Here is a 22,003-nt window from a genome sequence, read left to right on the forward strand (position 1 = left end):
TGAAGCAGATTACTTACATTATTCAAACAGGTTAAATTACAACTTTAAAATATACTTAAAATGCAAGTATCTGAAGCACTGCTTAATTCCAATAATGTTAGTAGTTCTAATTCGTTTCATCCACTCCCTATACACAGAAAACAATATTTCGGTCATTTTTTCAACTTATACAATTCAATTATAAGAAATAAGTACAGGAACAACGGACAGGTAAAGAATTTTGGTTCATGAATAAAGAACTTATTTTAAAAAAAATGGATTAGAATATGGGTACAGAAAATTGATATACACACCAATTTCGTTACGTTTTCTAAAGAAAATGCATCTGTTCAGCAATACCATTGGGAAACACCTTACGTAAGATTACTGTCAGGCACTAAAAGCAACGCGCACGCAGATGGAACTATTACAATAGGCAAAGCAAAACGGTTTAAACGCCACAATAAAGTGACGGCTGAACTACAAATATAAACATCGACGACTTATCTCACAATACGTGATCAATGCATGATGATACACAACGTCCCCACACTAAATCACGCAATCACGGTCTGCCGCAAAATGTGAATACATGCGCATTATCGAGACTGTGGAAGTGTACATTACGCATGCGTAATACAACGGCATGAACTATACGTAATAAAGAAGTGGCGTAAAATGTGGTTTCGTGGACACATGCGTGATGAATGTGCGCATGCGTAGTAGCGGAAGTTACTTTTTTTTTTTTTTTTGCCCACCACCACCACCCCCTCTTCGGAGGACAACTTTATGTTTAATTACAACTTAATTAATTGACTCAGACAACCGAGCGCGCGCTGTATCATTTTCCCTGTCAATCAACTTTTTAATGAATAAATGTATTTGAATAAATCGCGATAGAGTGAAGCGCGGAAAATAGTGAAAGTCAAAGCGCGAAATGGCGAGGGACGACTGTTTATATATTTTTTGATTTCTTCATCTGTAACTGGCAAAGGCAACATTTTGGCATCTTCTGAAGTCAATCTAGCCAGAATAATCGAGTTACTGCCATATAATTTGGTTGTGTTAACATCGTCTTTATCCGGGCAGTCCTGTTGGACTAAGCTTTCTGTAGCTGAAAAGCCATCAAATGGCTTGTTCTATTTCCCATTTATAATAATTCCTGTTTATGAATTCCAATGCTCCCTCTGTTTTGTAAGTTAACAGGTCATCCAGTTTTTGCCTATACAGACGCTGCTCTACTTACGAACTTTCAACTTACGAACTTTCAGACATACGAACGAAGAGGACTTTAAGTCCAAATTGCATTCATTGGGCTCCCGTTTCCTGTCCGCGACATCAATTTTTTTTCCTGCGCGCCAGTTCCGCCTAGTACGACTTCTGGCCGCTACTCCCGCCGCGCAGCTGCATAACGTGCGTACTCACGTCATCCTAGTTCTTTGTACTTGCGTATACCCTTAAAATGATGTTGAATAATGACTTACGAACATTTCAATTTAAAAACGGCCATTCCGAACGTATCTCATTCGTAAGTAGAGGAGTGTCCCCAGACAGTAAAAGGTAACTGTGCCAGATCTGGGATCGAATTTGGTGCAGATCCGCAAAACGGGTCTGCGCCGGGGTCTTTCTTTCCAACGGCCCAATACCGGCATGGATTTGGATTGGGGATCAGGTACAGACCTTGGCCGGTACTGGCCCGATACAGTTATTAATGCTATGATATTTGGTGTGGATCTGGCTCAGATCCGTGACTCAAACTTTACATCTGGGGCTCAACTCATCTGGCCCTGGTCTGTGATTGGTGATTAATTTTTTCAGCTACACATGGGCCAGACATGGCCCAAATAAATCCCCACACATTTCTCATCTTCAAAACAGTTTATTTTATTTATTTATTTTACATTTCTGAATCTCAATCTCATCCAGAGAACACATAACATTTTTTATTTGTCATTACAAAAATTCTAGTCATATGAAAAATGTAAGCAAGCTTGTGACAAGCTTGCGTGGAATATCAATTGTATTTATTAAAAAATAATGCATCATGCAATAATAAAAAAAAAAAAAAAACGAATTTACGTGTGTGCGGAGACCAAGTGTCAAATAGCAAGACATTGAAAATAACAGTCAACTTACATGATAGTTTGGATGGTTAAAGGAAAACAGGTGATCAGCAAAAGTTGGAGCCAGTGGAACCGGGTATAGGTCTGAACATAAAAAGTAAATTTATTTTACTAATCTCTGAATATACATTGATCTATGTTTGTGTGTGTGTGGTGGTATCTTACTTGGTCTGTCACTGAAGAGTAGAAAGCAGCATGTCAAAGTAAACTGGGAATACAGTTTTCAGACTATGCGATAGAGGAGGAAAGGAATTCAACATTTGTGCTGGATGATACTGGCCTATAGAGAGTAATTGCTAAATCTTAATGCGTTATTCGACAGGGCATCAAGCAACAAATTTCAAAATCAGGGTACAGGTGCATTCTGCGTCTCAAAATGTGACTATGTATGTGATATAGCTGGTTACCTGCGAGAGATGATAGGCGGCTCAACTTGACCAGCATCAGCAGAGGGAATGGAACAAAACCTATGGAGCACAGTTCAAAGAAATAGGAGACATTTAACTACTCAACAAAAAAAAAACTCAGTAACACTGCTGCAAAAATGAGAATCTGAATTTGAAATGAACAACAAGTAAGAAACTGAAAAAAGGGGGAAAAATGCACTTAATGTTTCACCGCATAGATAAAATACACTTCAAATCTAAACATATTTGTTCAAACATTATCAAAATTAAATCTGAAAAAGATTTTATGCTAACACTAGCAACAAACGTTGTGCAAACATTTAACTAAATGAAGTTTGCTGATTTATCCAAAAACCGTGTGAACAGGGTCTCATCAACTGGGCCTGCTAAATTTAAGCAACTTTAAGTAACGTTTGCATGCTAACCAGATGAATGAACTGGAAGACACAAACAGGCTGGAAATTAGCTTAAATATTATTTACTGCCAAGTTGGCGACACTGAACTCAAAATTAGAATTTTACGCAGACGTACAAAAATATTGCCCGCATCTCATTGCACATAACATCCACGCGAACGGAGATATTCACCAATTTTGATAACAGGCTTTCACCACAATCGCCAATTCTTACTTTAAGCCTACTTTCGCATGTTTTTTAATCGCAAGGATGTAACTATCAGCTATATGTCAATCTGATGTCAATCTTAATATAGTTTTATAATGCACTTACCAAGAACCACAAGCAGGTCTTCACTGGTTGTTGTGTGACTCTTCAGTTACCTCTTACTGAGGCACGTACACGCGCATCTGCGAGATTTAAAAAAGCGCGGGTCCGGTCTGCGCTGCTGCTCCGGATCAGATACGGATCTTTCTGACGGACTGTCAGTCAGAGGTTGCGGACAAATATGCTGCAAAGCTGGCGCAGAGGTGCATAGTGAGTGTGACTGCTACGCGAATCTGGTGATTCGAAAACGGATCCGGCACAGAGGGAATTGCTGTCTGGGTCTGTAGTTTTTGTTTGTTTGTCGATGCTCTTTATTTTATTTTATTTTATTTATTTATCCTTTACTTTACCAGGAAGGTTCCATTGAGATACAATATCGCTTCTTCCAGGATGTCCTGGCCAAGATGTCAGCAAATAAGAAAAAACACAAAAGTTTCTTATACATACATACAGAGATGATTAATATGAACACAGACTAAAACACATACAAACACTCAAACTATACATAGATGTCACGATCGGCACAGGGAAGCAGGTGAAGGGAGCCGTGGAAACGAATGAAACGAAGGAATTTATTGCAGGCTAACACACTCGATGACAACATGCAACGTTAATGACCGGACTGGGGAAACAAATACTAAATACATTGAACTAATGACAGCAATAGGAAACAGCAGGTGACTATAGAGAGTACCATGTGTAGCTGCATCACAGCGTGGTACGGGACTATAGAGAGTACCATATGCCTGATGCACTCATTCTCTTTTTAATTTTAAATGTTCTTTTTCTAATAGATGGGTCTCTTGGATCATTGCTGTTGAACAGTACCCTGTGTAACTGCATCACGGCTCGGTACGGGACTATAGAGAGTACCCTATTTAGCTACATCACGGCTCGGTACGGGACTATAGAGAGTACCCTATGTAGCTACATCACGGCTCGGTACGGGACTATAGAGAGTACCCTATGTAGCTACATCACGGCTCGGTACGGGACTATAGAGAGTACCCTATGTAGCTACATCACGGCTCGGTACAGGACTATAGAGAGTACCCTATGTAGGTGCATCGCAGTGTGGTACGGGACTATAGAGAGTACCCTATGTAGCTACATCACGGCTCGGTACGGGACTATAGAGAGTATCCTACGTAGCTACATCACGGTTCGGTACGGGACTATAGAGAGTACCCTATGTAGGTGCATCGCAGTGTGGTACGGGACTATACAGAGTATCCTACGTAGCTACATCACGGTTCGGTACGGGACTATAGAGAGTACCCTATGTAGCTACATCACGGCTCGGTACGGGACTATAGAGAGTACCCTATGTAGCTACATCACGGCTCGGTACGGGACTATAGAGAGTACCCTATGTAGCTACATCAAGGCTCGGTACGGGACTATAGAGAGTACCCTATGTAGCTACATCACGGCTCGGTACGGGACTATAGAGAGTACCCTATGTAGCTACATCACGGCTCGGTACGGGACTATAGAGAGTACCCTATGTAGCTACATCACGGCTCGGTACGGGACTATAGAGAGTACCCTATGTAGCTACATCACGGCTCGGTACGGGACTATAGAGAGTACCCTATGTAGCTACATCACGGCTCGGTACGGGACTATAGAGAGTACCCTATGTAGCTACATCACGGCTCGGTACGGGACTATAGAGAGTACCCTATGTAGCTACATCACGGCTCGGTACGGGACTATAGAGAGTACCCTATGTAGCTACATCACGGCTCGGTACGGGACTATAGAGAGTACCCTATGTAGCTACATCACGGCTCGGTACGGGACTATAGAGAGTACCCTATGTAGCTACATCACGGCTCGGTACGGGACTATAGAGAGTACCCTATGTAGCTACATCACGGCTCGGTACGGGACTATAGAGAGTACCCTATGTAGCTACATCACGTCTCGGTACGGGACTATAGAGAGTACCCTATGTAGCTACATCACGGCTCGGTACGGGACTATAGAGAGTACCCTATGTAGGTGCATCACGGCTCGGTACGGGACTATAGAGAGTACCCTATGTAGCTACATCACGGCTCGGTACGGGACTATAGAGAGTACCCTATGTAGCTACATCACGTCTCGGTACGGGACTATAGAGAGTACCCTATGTAGGTGCATCGCAGTGTGGTACGGGGATTGCTCCGGTTCAGACCACAAGACCCTACAGTGGATAGTGAGGATGGCGGAAAAGATCATCGTGGTCTCTCTCCCCACCATTGCAGACATTTACACATCACGCGGCATCCAAAAAGCCACCAGCACCTACACAGCCACACAAGCCCCTTCAATACCCTCTTCTCCTTCCTACCATCTGGTCAGAGGTTCCGTAGTATTAGGACCTTCACTGTCAGGATGGGAAAGAGTTTCTTTCCTTAGGCCATCAGACTTCTGAACCGGGAATGAATCACAAACTGTATTTCGCTATTATATACTCAACACCCCCTGTCCTGCTACTACTGTTTGCACTTCTGCACTTTAATTATTCTTTATTGCTGTCTTGCTGCTAAAATACAGTATAGGCTGTAATACTGTATCGGCAATAATACTATTTATCCAACATCCACTCAATCCAGCACAGTTACCACTGCTACTGCACTGTATGTTGTCGCATCCTGTAAATTGCACTGAGAAGTTCTGTGTTGTTTCTGTCCTTTTTTGAATGCCAGCCCTTCATTGGGCATATGCATGCACACAGAGATAATTTAGAGACCAATTAGCCTAACTACATGTCTTTGGACTGGGGGAGAAAACCTATGCACCACTGGAAGAACATGCAGACTTCACACAAACAGAGATGAGGTGAGGTTCAAACCCCCAATACAGCAGAGAGGTGACAGTAATGTTACCCACTGAACCACTGTAATACCCAGCCCCTTCATTGCATTCACAATACATAAATGTATTACATTCACCATAATGCTTTGCAATTGTGCCAGCAGAGAAGTATGTCTTTAGTACACCTATATGTTTTAAACATTAATGATCCCAATGACGATATTTACTATATTAAACTAGTATGAAATTTATCTCAGTGTTGCCTATTTAAGCTGAATGTTTAAGCATGCATAGTGGCCTATTTCTAACAAGTTGTGTGTCATTAATTATTCACTGATTTTTTTCTGGGGAGATTAAGTATTAAAACATCCTGTCACACCGCTCTCTTGTCATGTTTCAATAACAAAGACTATGTAGCCAGTTGCTGTAAGCATTATTATGGTAGGTTGGTGATCTCATGGACACAAACTTGCAGGCTGTCCTAGTTTGAAAGGATGGAATGTTATGACTGTAACATTACCCATAAATAATATATTTTTGGCTGTTGTATAAAGATTAAAGAGAGACTATTGTAAGCTTTATAAATTTACAGGATAACTAATGCCATTCATACCCCACACCTTTATTAATACAATTCAGGCTGCTATTTCCATATGTTTTGTTGTATTTTAAACAAAAATCTTAGCTGAGTCAGAGAAACTTTGTATATTGGTGCTGTGGCTGTTGTCATTGTCCATGCTGAAGGAGCCCAGGGCTTCAGCCTGTATGTGGATACAGTGTGCGTGTGTGTATAGTGCTTTATTACACGGCTCTCTGGAATGCTTGATTCTGATTGGTCAGTTGAGACATTTACAGGTTCGTTCTTTTCAAATAATAACCGCTCCAAAGTAATAACGCATAGCCGGTACTACTTGTATGTTTAAAATCCCTCCGCGCCAACAAAGATTACCGTTTAAAAATGTTAATTTAAAACAAATATGCCAATAAAATGTTTCAAATTCATATTTATGTGCAGTTTTTTCCTTATGTGGCAAGTAGCCGTGTAATAAGCGGGATAATGTACAGGCAGCCGGTAGTTATCGCAAAATAAGCCCCTTCAGTGTGATACAAGACGCTCCGCTTCGCGTCGGGTCCTGATCACACTGTCGGGGCTTATTTCTGCGATAACGACCGGCTGCCTGTACATTGTCCCTTACTTGTAAAGGCCATTTGTACTGGCACGCATTTTGTGTGAACTGACCTTCCTAAATAAAATACATAAAGAGTGAGTAATGTTTTTTACAAATGCCATTTGCTAAAAGAGTCACACTTGTGCTCAATGGTAATTGCATGTTGAATTTCAAAATTAAGAAAGACTGAAAATGAACCATTTTTTTTTGCATTGTACTTGTCAGGTCAGTAGGAGGCAGTGTTCTTACACTTACTGTGGCAAAATTTTAAGACCTATTACATTTCTGGGTTTTCAACAGTATATGTAAGTTCTAACACTGTCCATAAGTTCGATTTACATGATGGATCACCTTGCTGCCCCTTTAAGATTTTTTGTTCATAATGGATGAGCATTCAAAAATAGATTTGGCTATTTTTAATATGTTTTGAAAGCAAACTACTTAAAAAACAATTTGGACTTACAGTCCTCTTCATTCATATGTCTGAAATTTCATAAGTAGAGGAGCATCTGTATTTGTTTATTACACCTGCCCCAAGAGTATTCATTACATATGCTTTTCACTTTCTATATTTAAAGGCAAAAAACAAAAGTGAAATCAAAAAAATAAATTAGCATTTATATAAACAGCAAGAGAAATTCTAAAATAGCCTTTGTGCTTTGGGGATTCCCACAATCAAGTTGTATGTAAAGTCAGCATTTATACACTGGCTAAGAAGCCTCCCTCAGGCTCCCCCCATAACCACTTTGTGGCTGTTCATCATTTTACTCCACAGACTGTGTTGTCCATGTGCTTTTTCCTTCACTTGGGAGAGGCAGCCAATAACATGCTTTCTCGGTGAGATTGCTGAAGGCACGTGAGAACACGCCCTGGCGCAGAAGATGCCACACCAGTAGCAGTATGGCGGCAACCTGACACCTCCCCATTGAGAACACACTGAAAGGTATGACCTTTTCCTGGTGTAAAGACAGAATGTGCTGCTGGTTAGTAGCCTGCAATAACTGTGACCATTGATTGTATCAAGTACTGAAGACCTTCTAACAATCATACATTTTAAAATTTATTTACATAAGTATTTCCATATTGTCATGAGGAGTTACCTCTTTATTTTAATTAGCTTTAATTTGAGTCAGTCAAGATGCATTCCTGGATTTTTATAGGAATTAAATTCTGTAATTACCATTCCTTAAGAGAACTACTACCCAGAAACTAGTCTGTTGGCTGGTGTCTGATTTCAGAAACGGCACCTTCAGGTGCGATTGAGTTTTTTTTTTGCCCTGGGTGTGGGTGATAATCCCTTGGCGGAATATTTATTTAAACAAGACCGACTGGTAACGATCGATACGCGTATTTACTACCGTCGCCACAGAAGAGTAGACATGGTAAGTGACACCACCTCACGTCCCCCTCAGAGCCTGTGTTCAGTGCAATATTTCCATCACCAGACCCCTCCCCCCACAGCTGTTCCCAAACTGAGCAAGGCCTTTAACCCCCCCCTCGGCTCCAGGCACTGTCTGAGTCTGCAGTTGGACGTTCCTTTGGATGGTCTCAGCTGCAAGTTGCTTTTGGAGTGTCTGCTAAAATATGTGAAATCCTGAAAGGTTTTGCTTTCACTGGGTGTAGTAAAGTTCAAACTGTATATCTATCTATGTTCAGGTGAGCTGTGCATACTAATGTTCAGCATCCCAGCCTACAGGAGGAGCTGCTTGTGGTTTCAGCCGGTGACACAGGCCATCTCAGCTTCCAGGGCATGTAGGAGCATGACAAGCATCTGTTTTCTTTATCCTGGATAATTGCAGGCGGTGGTTGAAAGGGGAGATCGTCCTGGGAAAGTAAAATAACGCATTGATATATTTAGACCTTCATATTAAAACCGTTTATGTAAAGAGGTGGTGACCACAAAGTTGGCTACTCCCTGGATTGGGCACTGGCCAATCATACAGCACCCATGTTCAACAAGAGATCAAGCTCTCTTAAGATCAATATTAATAACGCTGTTTTTTTCCAAGTATAAAACTTAAATGGGGTAGGGCTGGGGGCAGTGTGTGGTTCTGGGCAATAGGGGTCTGTGTCTAGGATCAGGTTGTTGGTTCAAATACAGTGGTTTGCAGAGTGATATCACTGTCGTGCCCTTGAGTGAGGCCCTTGACCCTGGTTATTCTAGGGGTGCTGGATGCCGATTGATCCAGTGCTCTGCTCCCAAAACTTGCTCTAACCTGTATGTGTGTCTCTGTTGGAGCAGACAAAATCACATACTTAAACATTACACAGTGAATTTCATAAGAGGCCTATAACTGAACTGTTAATGTAGCATATACTGTAAGTATGCATGAGAATATTATGCATGCACTCTGACATACTGTGGTCACCATCTTGCATATTACATGACCCAGATGTTTACTAAATATGTAGCTTATATTACATTTTTTTTTATCTAATTTTAAGAAAACTGTCATAGTATGAAGAACACACCACCATTCATAAACTGAGTAAAAAAACATAAGTTAAAAGTTTTAATGAAATCAGAACATTGGGAGTCTCTGTAACATCCAACATCAAAGCACTACTTTTTGTGTAGTTTGAACAAAGGAATAAATATTTGCCTATATCAGCAAAATAATAATAAAATAGAAGTACTTGCAGGATATATGACAAATTTCCAAATGGCATGGCTCTTGTTAATCTCCTTAATACCTTTTTTATTGTGGAAACCAAATTGTACCCACCCTTAAGCTCCATATGTATGATATCCGTGCGCAGGGCGAGCGAGCCGTGAGCGGGGAATCAGAGTCAGACACACAGAAGTCCCAAAACGGGGTTTAATGCAGGCAAAGCACATAAACACAAAGAACACTTCACAACACTTCAATGACCGGACTAGGGTAAACTGACTTGAACGCAGACTAAATACACATGACTAAGGGATGGAAATGCAGAACAGCTGAGAACAATCAGGAATTCACATGAGTAACGAGGGGGGCGTGGCACACAGGAGGATCGGACGAGCAGGTCATGACAGTATGCCTTGGGAGCCAGTGTAAAGGTCATTTCACATCAAACACCACATGAAAAAAAAGTACACAAATCTGATATACATTCAGATGTGAATTTGACAGATGAAAAAGATTCACCCCAAACACAGTGCAAATTTTTCACTACTGACTGAGAAAAGTTTGCATACCAAAAGACTTTCAAACTGGTGATAAGCAGAAGTATCAGTATTGTGTTTTCATTGTTCCTTAATGACAATAACAAAACATGGTCAAGAACTTAAACTTTACATAACTGTTTCAGAGAGTACTTCAACATAAGCAAAATTAATATTGAAAACGATCAGTTAACTAACTACTGGAACAGAGGATATTTTAAACTGGATTTTTATTGGATATTGATTCTATACAGATAGGTCTATAAATCAAGCAACAATAAAAATATCAATAAATAGGCACAGTTTATAAAAACCTTAAAAAAAAGAAGGAAAACCTACATAAACACTGGAACAAAGCAAGCATGAGCAGGCCAGGTTATAAACAAAAGGGGTTTTGTTAGAGGATAATCACAAAAACAGAAAACAAACAGGACCACAATGGGTCCAAAACAGGGTATATGAGGAAGGCATGGAAAAAGCATGCAGCTTAACAACATTAATGACAGACCTGGGGAAGACTGGACTGGGAGACACTTAAATACAAGACCAACGAGGGAGCAAACAAGAGACAGCTACAGTAGGAGTGATTAACATGAGGGCAGGAACAGGAGGTAAGACTAAACGAGCACCAGGCGTGGCTTGTTAAAGCCACACCAGGGAAGAAACAAGAGGATCAGGCAGACATGGGGGGTAGGAAATGACAGTACCCCCACCCACCGAAAGCAAGTCCTCCAGGCATGAAGGATGAGCCGGGGAGAAGACACAGGTACCAAACATAAGGGTGGGGACCAATGTCAAAAGAATGTACAGGATAGGGCACAGCAGGATGTATGTGGCCTCACAAGGGTAGAACAAGACAGGGAAAGATCAGGCAGGATAAACAGATGGGGAGTCAGCTGGGCTTGAGGGTGATAAGGGGACTGCAGGTCCGGAGCCGGAAGAGCATGAGGGACCTGTGGAACGAGAGCAGAGAGGAGCAGCAACCAGGCCCAGAGCAGGAAAGCATCGTGATCACCCTTCCACAGGCCTGAACCTGAGAGGTCCAGGTAGACACCATCTAATTCTAATGTAATCCAAGAGACATGTTACAAAACTAAAAAAATGTAAGCAAAAAACAACATAAACACAAGCGACTAATACAGCTGCAAACGGCTTAACATGCCTCTTGTCAACAGATAAGACAAGCTAGTATGGATTATTTCAATTTCAATGTTGTCATTCTGAGATTGGATTCTAATGGTAAACCATTTATTATTATATTTTTATAAGAAGCAGTATATGAACTACTACTATTGGGCAAGGGAGGAAATTGCCCAGACATGGAACGATCAATCCACAGGAAAATCCCCCCCCAGTTTGGCAACTGTTATTTATTGTCAGGATTGGACCTGCGCTGAATATTGGTATCTATAATACCAACCATAGATCAAATCCAAATCCGACTAGAAAAAAATCAATTGTATTCCCCATCGTTATAGGCTTGTGTTGTAAACCAAATGAAAGGTTTTCTTTCTCTTAAAAAATTGATCACATTTGTAAAAACTGACATCCTGTTTAACAAATCCAAAACACTGCAGTAATTGAACTCTCTCAGAATAAGAAAGTGACGTATTTGGTGTTAAAGCCATCATAAAAATACATTTATTCATTTCAGTATAAGTTTGTTCATATTTTTCATGCAAAAAGTTGGATTTGGTGTGAAAATGCCTTAACACTGTTTTGGATTCAGCCATTGGTGGTAACATTACTAGTCAGCTAGGTTTGCTGCTGCTAATGTTAGCAGAGTGTCCATACGCTACTTCCTATTTCATGTAAGATAAGATATCTTTATTGTGACTATACAAATACAATGAAATGTCATTTGGAGCAAGCCTGTAAAGGCCAAGTTAAGGATAAAACTATAAAAAGAGCAACACTTATAGACTATAAGTACAGGTAAGATACATTATAAAATAAAATATAAGCTATATATAACCAAAATAAAAAGACTAAAAATAAAGAATAAAAAGCCAGTACTGGAAACAAAGAAACAAGTAGCACCTCATTGTTACAGGAATATTACACTACAAAAGAGTGGCATTGGAGAGTTCCGGGCCACTGCCCCTTCTTGGTTTGTAGTTCTCAGTTTACGTTGTTACATTGGAGTGGGAGATACAAATAGCCCAGTTATCTTCAGCTTCTTCAGCTATCTAGCGATCAGAAATTTAAACACAACACAAAACGAGCACAAATCTTTGCATGTAAGTATTAATTAAAAATCAGTACAGTGTTTTGAGAATCGACACAGTATCACAAAACATAATATCACGATATTGAAGTGTATTGATATTTTCTTCCACCCCTACTACATAGCAAACAAGTATGCGATTTCAGATGCGCCCTGTGTCTTATGGTGAGCAAGCTGGGATATGTGAAAATTCCCAAGTTCTCAAAGCATCTGTGTTTGTGCCACTTCATTTTATCTGAGAATTCTTTTACTTACCCAGTTTTCAGATACATAAAATAAGGCAAAATGAACCTGTGGTGATTTAAAGGTAAGTTTACTTAAATATACATCCAAGCAAAAAACTCTGTTACTCAGAGTACTCTGATTTTTAAACAAATCTGCATTTTTTAAATCCTGGTCTAATCCTGCTTCTGCTGACGAAAGGCTACACTGAGCAGCAGGTTGCTTCCAGGTTCAGAATTTCTAAGACAGCAGTACAAAAGAATAAGGTGAAGCAGGAGATACTGGAACAACCAGAAACCAGTCGGGTAGAGGGCAAAAGTAACTTTCTAATGCTATAGATGACTGTTAACCTATCTGACAGTTTCTCGTGAATCAGAGGATGATATGAATCAGAGGATGACACCCATAAATTGAGAAATTAGTGAAATTTTTATTTTAATTTTTTTTCCATGGTTGTATTTATCCCTTTTAATAGCACAGATACAGAAAAGTCTGTATGTGTAGTTTTTGATGCTTGATTTCCTCTTTTTTTTGCTGTTTTGCAATGCCACTGTGCTGAGCATTTTATATAGAATGTTTTTTTTTTTGCCAACACAGCATTTAATGATGCGTTTTTGAATCATCGTGATTTTTTTTTAACTGTTTCAAAGAAATAACAATTAAATTCAGGTGTGTCCGTGGGGAAGCCGATGAAAGGGGAGTCAGAAGGGGTGTAAGGAACTGCAATGAGAAAAACAGGGCATGTAAACACAGAGCATGCAGGAGATGTGAGTCAACTCGAACAAATCCAGTAGCTCATCGGACTCTCCCTACTCCGCTGGGCCACCCCCCCTGCAGTTACCTAGGGGTGTGCTTAAAATTCAATGTATAATTTAAATATTTACAGGATTCATTATATCTACACCGTTTGTCCATCTTTGTTCATTGGTTACTATGTATTTACTTCAGTGACTCTAAATTATGTGTGTGTGTCTGTTTTTAGACATATATGTATCATGTTTAGGATGTAAGCATGATCAAAGAATGTACAGTAGATCTGCTTGGGGAGAGGCCTAAAGTCTATGCCAGGTAGCAAATGGCACAAGGCAAGGGTACAATCAGGATGGGATGCTTGGCCGGGTACACAACAGTTGCATTTTAGGGGCGCCAGTTGCCAAATTGCCTGTCTTTGGAAGACCTGAAGGAGGGAGGACGTGCAAACTCCACAGACCCCAAAAAACCCATAAATTCACAGTACAGAAAGAGCAGAGACATTTAGCATTCAAGTATGTACTCTTCTCAGGACAGACTTGTCTGCTGACACCATCCAGTAGACATGTTTTTGTGTACTGTGGATGACTGCACAAAGTCACTGAACAAAAGGAAGAGGTTAATACCTTAAGAAACACAAGAAAAACACAGAAAACAACATAACAACCACCCAGATGGAGAATGCACCTGAAAACAGATTTATCTGCCCTGTTCAATACGTGAAAAGTACAGTTAAATTCCACATTGTTAGTTAATGGGTCTAAAGGGTTTCTTTGCACATGGCATCAATTCCTGTATGTAATTGTAGATTAGAATGAAATTATGTATCAGAAACGGACAGTTAACAAAAGCTGGATGGGGGCTGAGGAATCTGCGATGTCATTGGACATTGACTTGTATGCTGATTGGCCCCTTACCAATCATGCCTGTCATTATTTACCTCATTTATAATTGGCCCCTGCCAAATAAACAAGTGTAATGAATAAATAGCATAAATCCGAACATCAATGATTTTCAATTTCTAATTTGGAATTTTGCAGTGATTTATTATTTATTAATGTATTTATATTATTAAATTATATATTATTTATATTATTAAATTTTCTCTGTTGTCACATTTTGTAACTTTTTATATTGATGAGCTGTGAGTCTACTCCGTTCCTTTCTGTCATTGGGGTGTTTACTCATCGCTGGGGAGTTCACGGAAGGACCAGTTCCCTTGTGAGCAGCAATGCAGTGACTGGCAGGTGAATCTGTTATTGTAGATTCCCATGGACAGTCCGGATGACTCACTGCCACACCTTCTCAGTTATGGTAACTAACACAAGATGGCCGACGCCCTGGTCCGTGCCCATTCCTGACCCATGCTCTAGACAGCTTGAAAAATGAGAACATTGAACAAGAAAGAAGAGCAAAAAAGTGCTGGAACTAGTGTATGTGTGTGTATGTGTGTGCAAGGGTGTGGGAGAGGGTTTGATATGGGGGGGGAGAATCAAGTTAATCAATTAAAAGCTATTTACAGTATAGGTGGAACCAATAAAGCAAAATTAAATATCGGGCGGTACATTTACCCCCCACCCTCCCTAGTTCCTGGGCCCTTGTCTGTGACATTAGATGTAACCTTTATGTACAATAAGCTGCTGTTCCATGTCAAAGATTATCCTCATAAAAATGTTTCCTACTGCCAAAGGTGCAGGTTGAGATCTGCTTGCTCCTGTGAGTTACTGCTTTGGGACTGAAATAGTGCAGATGATTCCTAAAACCCACCACGACTAGGGCGTGTCATTTGTGCTGATAGCATAATTCTTTGTTGTTGTTGTTTTTGAGAATGTAAAAAATTGTCCTGTCTGTGTGCATGACTACAGGGTAGAGCAATAGAAAAACACTCAGCAGCTGGTTATATGTGATTTTGCATGAATCATTTTGGTATGGGGGGGAGGAGTCTGGGCCACCACCTGTCTTTTATTCAGCTGGGATTATCCAAATTAAAGCGACCCATCATGCTTGGTTATTAGCATATATTACTGTGTTCTGCTTCCTTTCACCTGAACTGACCCAGACTGCAGTGTTGGTACCAAAAGCACTTTTTCCCCACCTGCTCGTTTCATCCCTTTTTCTCCACAAAGCCCCAGTCCCAAGTTCCTCCGTCATGAAACCAGACTCTCCTTGCCTTTGAGTCTGGTTCCTCCCAAGGTTTCTTCCTTCTAGGGAGTTTTTTCTTGCTACTGTCGCCTCTGGTTTGCTCACTGGGGGCTTTGGGCAGGAATAATGTAAAGCACATTGAGACGACGTAATGTTGTGAAAATGCACTATGTAAATAAAACTGAATTGAATATTGAAAGTTTACATTTTTGTAGTGTCTCTCTGTCCTTGAAAAGGGAAATCTTTTTGGGTCAGCAGGTTAGGGCACCGTGCCTCTGATCAGAAGGTTGCTTGTTTAAATCCCAGTGGGCTGTTACCGTTGGGCCTCAGTGCAAGACCTTTAACTTCCAATCGCTTCAGGGACTGGCATGCAAAAAATGTACGTTGGATAAATGTGTCTGCCAAAATAAATAAATTTTTTAAAAAAACTTTCCCAATTAACATGTTTCACCTTGCTAAGTGCCCATATCATATATTTGCTCCTGGACTCATCTCCTATACCATGAACACTTGTGGTTCTCCAGTATCACTGCCCCTCCCATGTCCCAACCCTCCCTGAGGCCAGCACTGGGTGTGGATGTGGAAAAACTACGCATAGCTATACCTTATTCTACCACACAGTGTACTGGCTGCACAGTGCAATATCACTTTTTACTTTTAATTCTTTGCTGTTGGTTGAATATTATTGAGACACTTCCATGGGTCACTAAACTCACAATGCGTGAGTTAAGTTTCATAACAGTATTGCTGAAATAAAGCACATCAAGTATAATCTTGTGAGCTCAGAATACCATGTAGGTTACCCCTCCAGTAAATGATGGTTTGTTCCACTTTAGCCCTGTCTCCCCATCCTCCCATTTCCGCACTGCACGGCCAAACGTTTCAAACTTCAAAGTAAGACCTTTAGACCCAAATGCTCTAGTGACTAGCTGACATTGATTTCTCAATTGTATGTTACTTTGGATAAAATTGTTTCAATTATGTCATATATATAATTCTATAAATTCATTAAGATGAAGTGGTATTTGTCTGTTGCTCCTTCTAGATTAGATTAGTTAGGGACTACTGATAGATGAGTTTGAATTCTTCAACTGGATTAAGTTTGGATGTCTGACAGGGCCAAGGACATCCATCACTGCAACCACTTCATCCCAACTGGGGTTGTAGGGGGGGACCAAAGCCTATCCGAGGAACAACAGGTGCAGGCAGGAACCAACACTCACACAATTATGGGGCCAATTAACTTACTGCACACACTTTTGGACTAAGGGGGCAAACCAGAACCCCTGTTAAAAACCCATGCAAACATGGGGAGAGCATGCAAACTCCATACAGAAAGGCCCTACACCTGACCCAGGGACTGAACCCAGGACCTTCTTGCTGTGAGGCAGCAGTGCAAACCACTGCACCACCGTGCCACAAACTTGGACATCTTTTCGTTTATTTTTAAGCCAACCCAGTGTTGCTTTTGCAGTGAACTTCAGATCTTTGTCCTTTGACAGACAAACTTCTTCCCCAGTTTGAGACTTTTGGCAGAAATTAGTGGTTTTTTGTTTTGGAATACTTTGCAGTGCGCACCATTCATTTCCATGTATTTTGAATTGATAAACTTCACTATGTTTCATATTCTTATTGTGTTACAAAATATAATAAAAGGAATGAGACAATATTTTTTTCATAAAAGTAAATTGAGATGCTTCCCCCCCAACACATACCCCATCTTGCTCTCTTTTAGAGGCACACATAGGTTAGAGTGACGCTTGGGGTCTAAACAGAAGGTCAGGCCATTTACCCCACAGCCCTGGAGCAGGTTGGGGGGTTAAGGGCTTTATTCTAGATATGCACCGATACCGATATTCGGATCGGTATCGGCGCCGATCCAGACCTATTTGACGTCCTATACTTACTTATTTAGTTTTTGGCAATCGATCGCACGACAGCTGTTTCCCATTTTACATGTGTTTTTTGCGGCATTCAAATCGAACGCTATCGCTGCCCCTAAGTGTTTTTTTTGCTACTCAGTGGGTGTGACTTCCGCCTGCTCTGACATCATGCACATACCCTTCGCAGTACGAGGAGCGTAAGATAAGACGTGACGATCTGGGAGTATTTTACGCTTTTAACAGAAACCAGTAGCAGAGCGATTTGCAATCTATGTAAAATAAAGTTTTACGGTGGGAGTAGCGTTTAATGGACAATCCCATTTAACAAAGCACACGCAACTGCGAGACAAAACAAAGCAATGGATGATTTGGGAGTCGCTAATTTAATTGGACTGTTTTGCGAACTCGCTGCAGCTTGTGATACAAGTGGGGCTGCCATCGCAACAAAAGTGTAACTGCGCTGACGCCAATGGGAGAAAAACTGTTAAAATTTTAAGCATTCGCCATTTGTGTATACTTGCTTTTAAGATATTCACATTGAATTGCAAATGCCTCAAAAACGCTTAAAACAAACGAGATGGAACAGCACGTTATGTATGTTTGTAGTAGCCTAATTAAACACTTTTTGTCATACATTTTTTCCATCTGTATTTACTAGCTTAAAAAAAAAATCATATACAAAGTATAACAAAGTAAAAAGAGCTCTTGTATCGGAATCTGCAGTTGTGTATTAGAATCGGAACAATGTGGATCGCCCATCTCTACTTTATTCATGGGTCCAAAAGGCATGTAGTTATTCTGCTGAGGGTCGAAGTGGTGACCAGCTACATACAGCTGACACACGCCTGATTCATCTTTCAAAGCACCGAAAGTCCATGTTATGCGACGTTTAAATGTTACAAACTTTTTGTGACTTCCCACATTTAGCGACATGCCTCAACCCTTCACCCAAAAAAAAAACTGCCAGCAGGTTAGGTTAGGCTAACATCATGCTTGTTGCCCTGGGCAACATCACTTCTCCGGCGAGACCTTTGCGGATATCTGGTTTCCGTCCAACTGGCTCTTTCGCCATTACTCAATCCTTAACAATAGCAGGCGAGGACAGCAGAGGCTGCCGCCAAAAGAGATCGCTCGGTGAGGCGTGCGCAGTTCCCCGCCGATCAACGTACCAGGCTGCTGTTGGTATTGGGTACCTGGTCTGCAGTACATACATTACATAAACAACTTCAGGAACATTCCACAGGACATTAAAATGGTAAATGAAAAACAATGTAGTGTCTTTAAAAACCCAAACATATAAGTAGTACAAACTTGGTATTCTGTAAAGCATGATTTTGGGTCGCCTGTTTGATTCTGCATAACAAATAAATTGATTACTTTTCTATCAACTTAATATGTCTATAGCAATAAAGTGTATCCCTTTTAGTGACCTTACATAAAGGTGTGCCACGATATCTATTTCCTATAAAAATTTAAACGGGCTAAGACGTATAAGGCTGCTCCACGGCCCAAACCCTCCCTTATGAATTGGACATTTAGGAATCCTAGATATAGATGGCCTGCATCAGCAATTTTTCGTTCAGCTTATTTTTATTTTAATCAATGATTAGAGGAGTTTTTAACCTTAATCTGTCCGATATTTTTCAGTTAAATCATTTTTTCCCCTCATACAATACTTGTTACATGAGTTACATGAGTTTAAAAAAATACAGTTGCATTATACAGATTTATTGCATGATTGTTATTTTATACTGGATAGTCTTGTGGTTAAGCACAGGGCTGTTGCTGGAATCTTAAGACTAGCGATAGCCCAGAGATCTAATCTGTCCGATGGTTGTCAAGATGATAGCAGGGTTAACCAAATTTCCTAATTAAACAAATCGTTCGGGTCTCGTTCTGATGCACTTGGGGCTTTTTCCCACAATGCCCCATGTTCGAGATGTGTCTGGTTAAAGACCAGTATGGAAATGAGGTCTTAAATTTTTTGTTTGGGTTCAGGGGGTTCCCCAAGTATAGTATCTGTGTACACTCACCTAAAGGATTATTAGGAACGCCTGTTCAATTTCTCATTAATGCAATTATCTAATCAACCAATCACATGGCAGTTGCTTCAATGCATTTAGGGGTGTGGTCCTGGTCAAGACAATCTCCTGAACTCCAAACTGAATGCCAGAATGGGAAAGAAAGGTGATTTAAGCAATTTTGAGCGTGGCATGGTTGTTGGTGCCAGACGGGCCGGTCTGAGTATTTCACAATCTGCTCAGTTACTGGGATTTTCACGCACAACCATTTCTAGGATTTACAAAGAATGGTGTGCAAAGGGAAAAACATCCAGTATGCGGCAGTCCTGTGGGCGAAAATGCCTTGTTGATGCTAGAGGTCAGAGGAGAATGGGCCGACTGATTCAAGCTGATAGAAGAGCAACCTTGACTGAAATAACCACTCGTTACAACCGAGATATGCAGCAAAGCATTTGTGAAGCCACAACACGCACAACCTTGAGGCGGATGGGCTACAACAGCAGAAGACCCCACCGGGTACCACTCATCTCCACTACAAATAGGAAAAAGAGGCTACAATTTGCACGAGCTCACCAAAATTGGACAGTTGAAGCCTGGAAAAATGTTGCCTGGTCTGATGAGTCTCGATTTCTCTTGAGACATTCAAATGGTAGAGTCAGAATTTGGCGTAAACAGAATGAGAACATGGATCCATCATGCCTTGTTACCACTGTGCAGGCTGGTGGTGGTGGTGTAATGGTGTGGGGGATGTTTTCTTGGCACACTTTAGGCCCCTTAGTGCCAATTGGGCATCGTTTAAATGCCACGGCCTACCTGAGCATTGTTTCTGACCATGTCCATCCCTTTATGACCACCATGTACCCATCCTCTGATGGCTACTTCCAGCAGGATAATGCACCATGTCACAAAGCTGGAATCATTTCAAATTGGTTTCTTGAACATGACAATGAGTTCACTGTACTAAAATTGCCCCCACAGTCACCAGATCTCAACCCAATAGAGCATCTTTGGGATGTGGTGGAACGGGAGCTTCGTGCCCCGGATGTGCATCCCACAAATCTCCATCAACTGCAAGATGCTATCCTATCAATATGGGCCAACATTTCTAAAGAATGCTTTCAGCACCTTGTTGAATCAATGCCACGTAGAATTAAGGCAGTTCTGAAGGCGAAAGGCGGTCAAACACCGTATTAGTATGGTGTTCCTAATAATCTTTTAGGTGAGTGTATATGAACCTGATTCATAACCACGACAAAATACATAAAGCTATGTCAATAACATAATTATAATTATTAACTTAATTATAACATATGTTATTTGCATTATAGAAAAGGAAAACTTAAATGTAGACAGAAATGGAAAAGTGTTCATGTTAAGTTATGGGAAATAATCATTCTTGAAAACCTGCATTCCCGTTGTGTAGCGTAAGCGTGTGCGCTCGGGCACGCTCCCATGCAACCTTTCCGAATTTACTTTGCTTGCTAACCAGTCTGCTTAACAAAACAAAACACAGCCCAGTGTGTGTGTGTCTGTGTGTTATTGTATTGCTCGCTTCAAGATGATTAATTTGATCTTACTTCAGATGTTTTCATATAGACAAGTCAATCATACTTTTTAGCTTATGCATGTGGGCATTTTTCAGTTCCCCACAATATAAGCCATTTTAAGTGAATGCAATCAATAAACTAAAAATGCCTGAAGGGGCTGGGTAGGGGTTAAGGTTGTCATTGTTGGATGAGGATTTTTCCCATAGAAATGAGTGTAGAGTCCCCACATTTGTGTGTGTGTGTGTGTGTGTGTGTGTGTTGCTGTCATCGCGTAGGGAGTTTCAAGTCGCACCGGTTCCCGAGTGGCAATCAAACGAAAGTAGTCTCTCGCTGCAGACACACCGTGGACACGCCCGACGACTCATCGCTGCGTCACACCCTTTACCTGCATGCGGGGACAACACGACTCACGGCAATAATAGCAAACGGATCGACCACACCTATACACACCCAATGGAACACCGCCAGGTTCAGAGCCTCATGGCTAAACGCAAAAATATATACAAACAGCGCACGGCAATCGCGTCTGTGTCCTTCCCACAACTCATATAACTTGGTGTTTTGGGCTTAGGTCAGCGTCGCTCCCTGTCAGACGTGTAAACTAACCAGAACTTTCTGTCCCTTTAAATTCCTGCACCGAAAAGGTTCAGGTTGTCAGGACAGGGTGGGACGTTCCAGGTGTCTAAAGTATGTCTATCCGGTTCTTTGTTCTAATCGCGTGTATCTGATTGTGCACGACAATAAAGTACAGAGTTATATGAGCCCCAAAAACTTAAGTAGAAAGTTATTGTATATGTCTGTGTATTTAATAAATATATTGGCACAACAATTTCTTTCGGGATAAATAAAGTTTTATC

The sequence above is a fragment of the Paramormyrops kingsleyae genome, chromosome 1 (assembly GCF_048594095.1).
Source record: "Paramormyrops kingsleyae isolate MSU_618 chromosome 1, PKINGS_0.4, whole genome shotgun sequence".
NCBI classification, from domain to species: domain Eukaryota; kingdom Metazoa; phylum Chordata; class Actinopteri; order Osteoglossiformes; family Mormyridae; genus Paramormyrops; species Paramormyrops kingsleyae.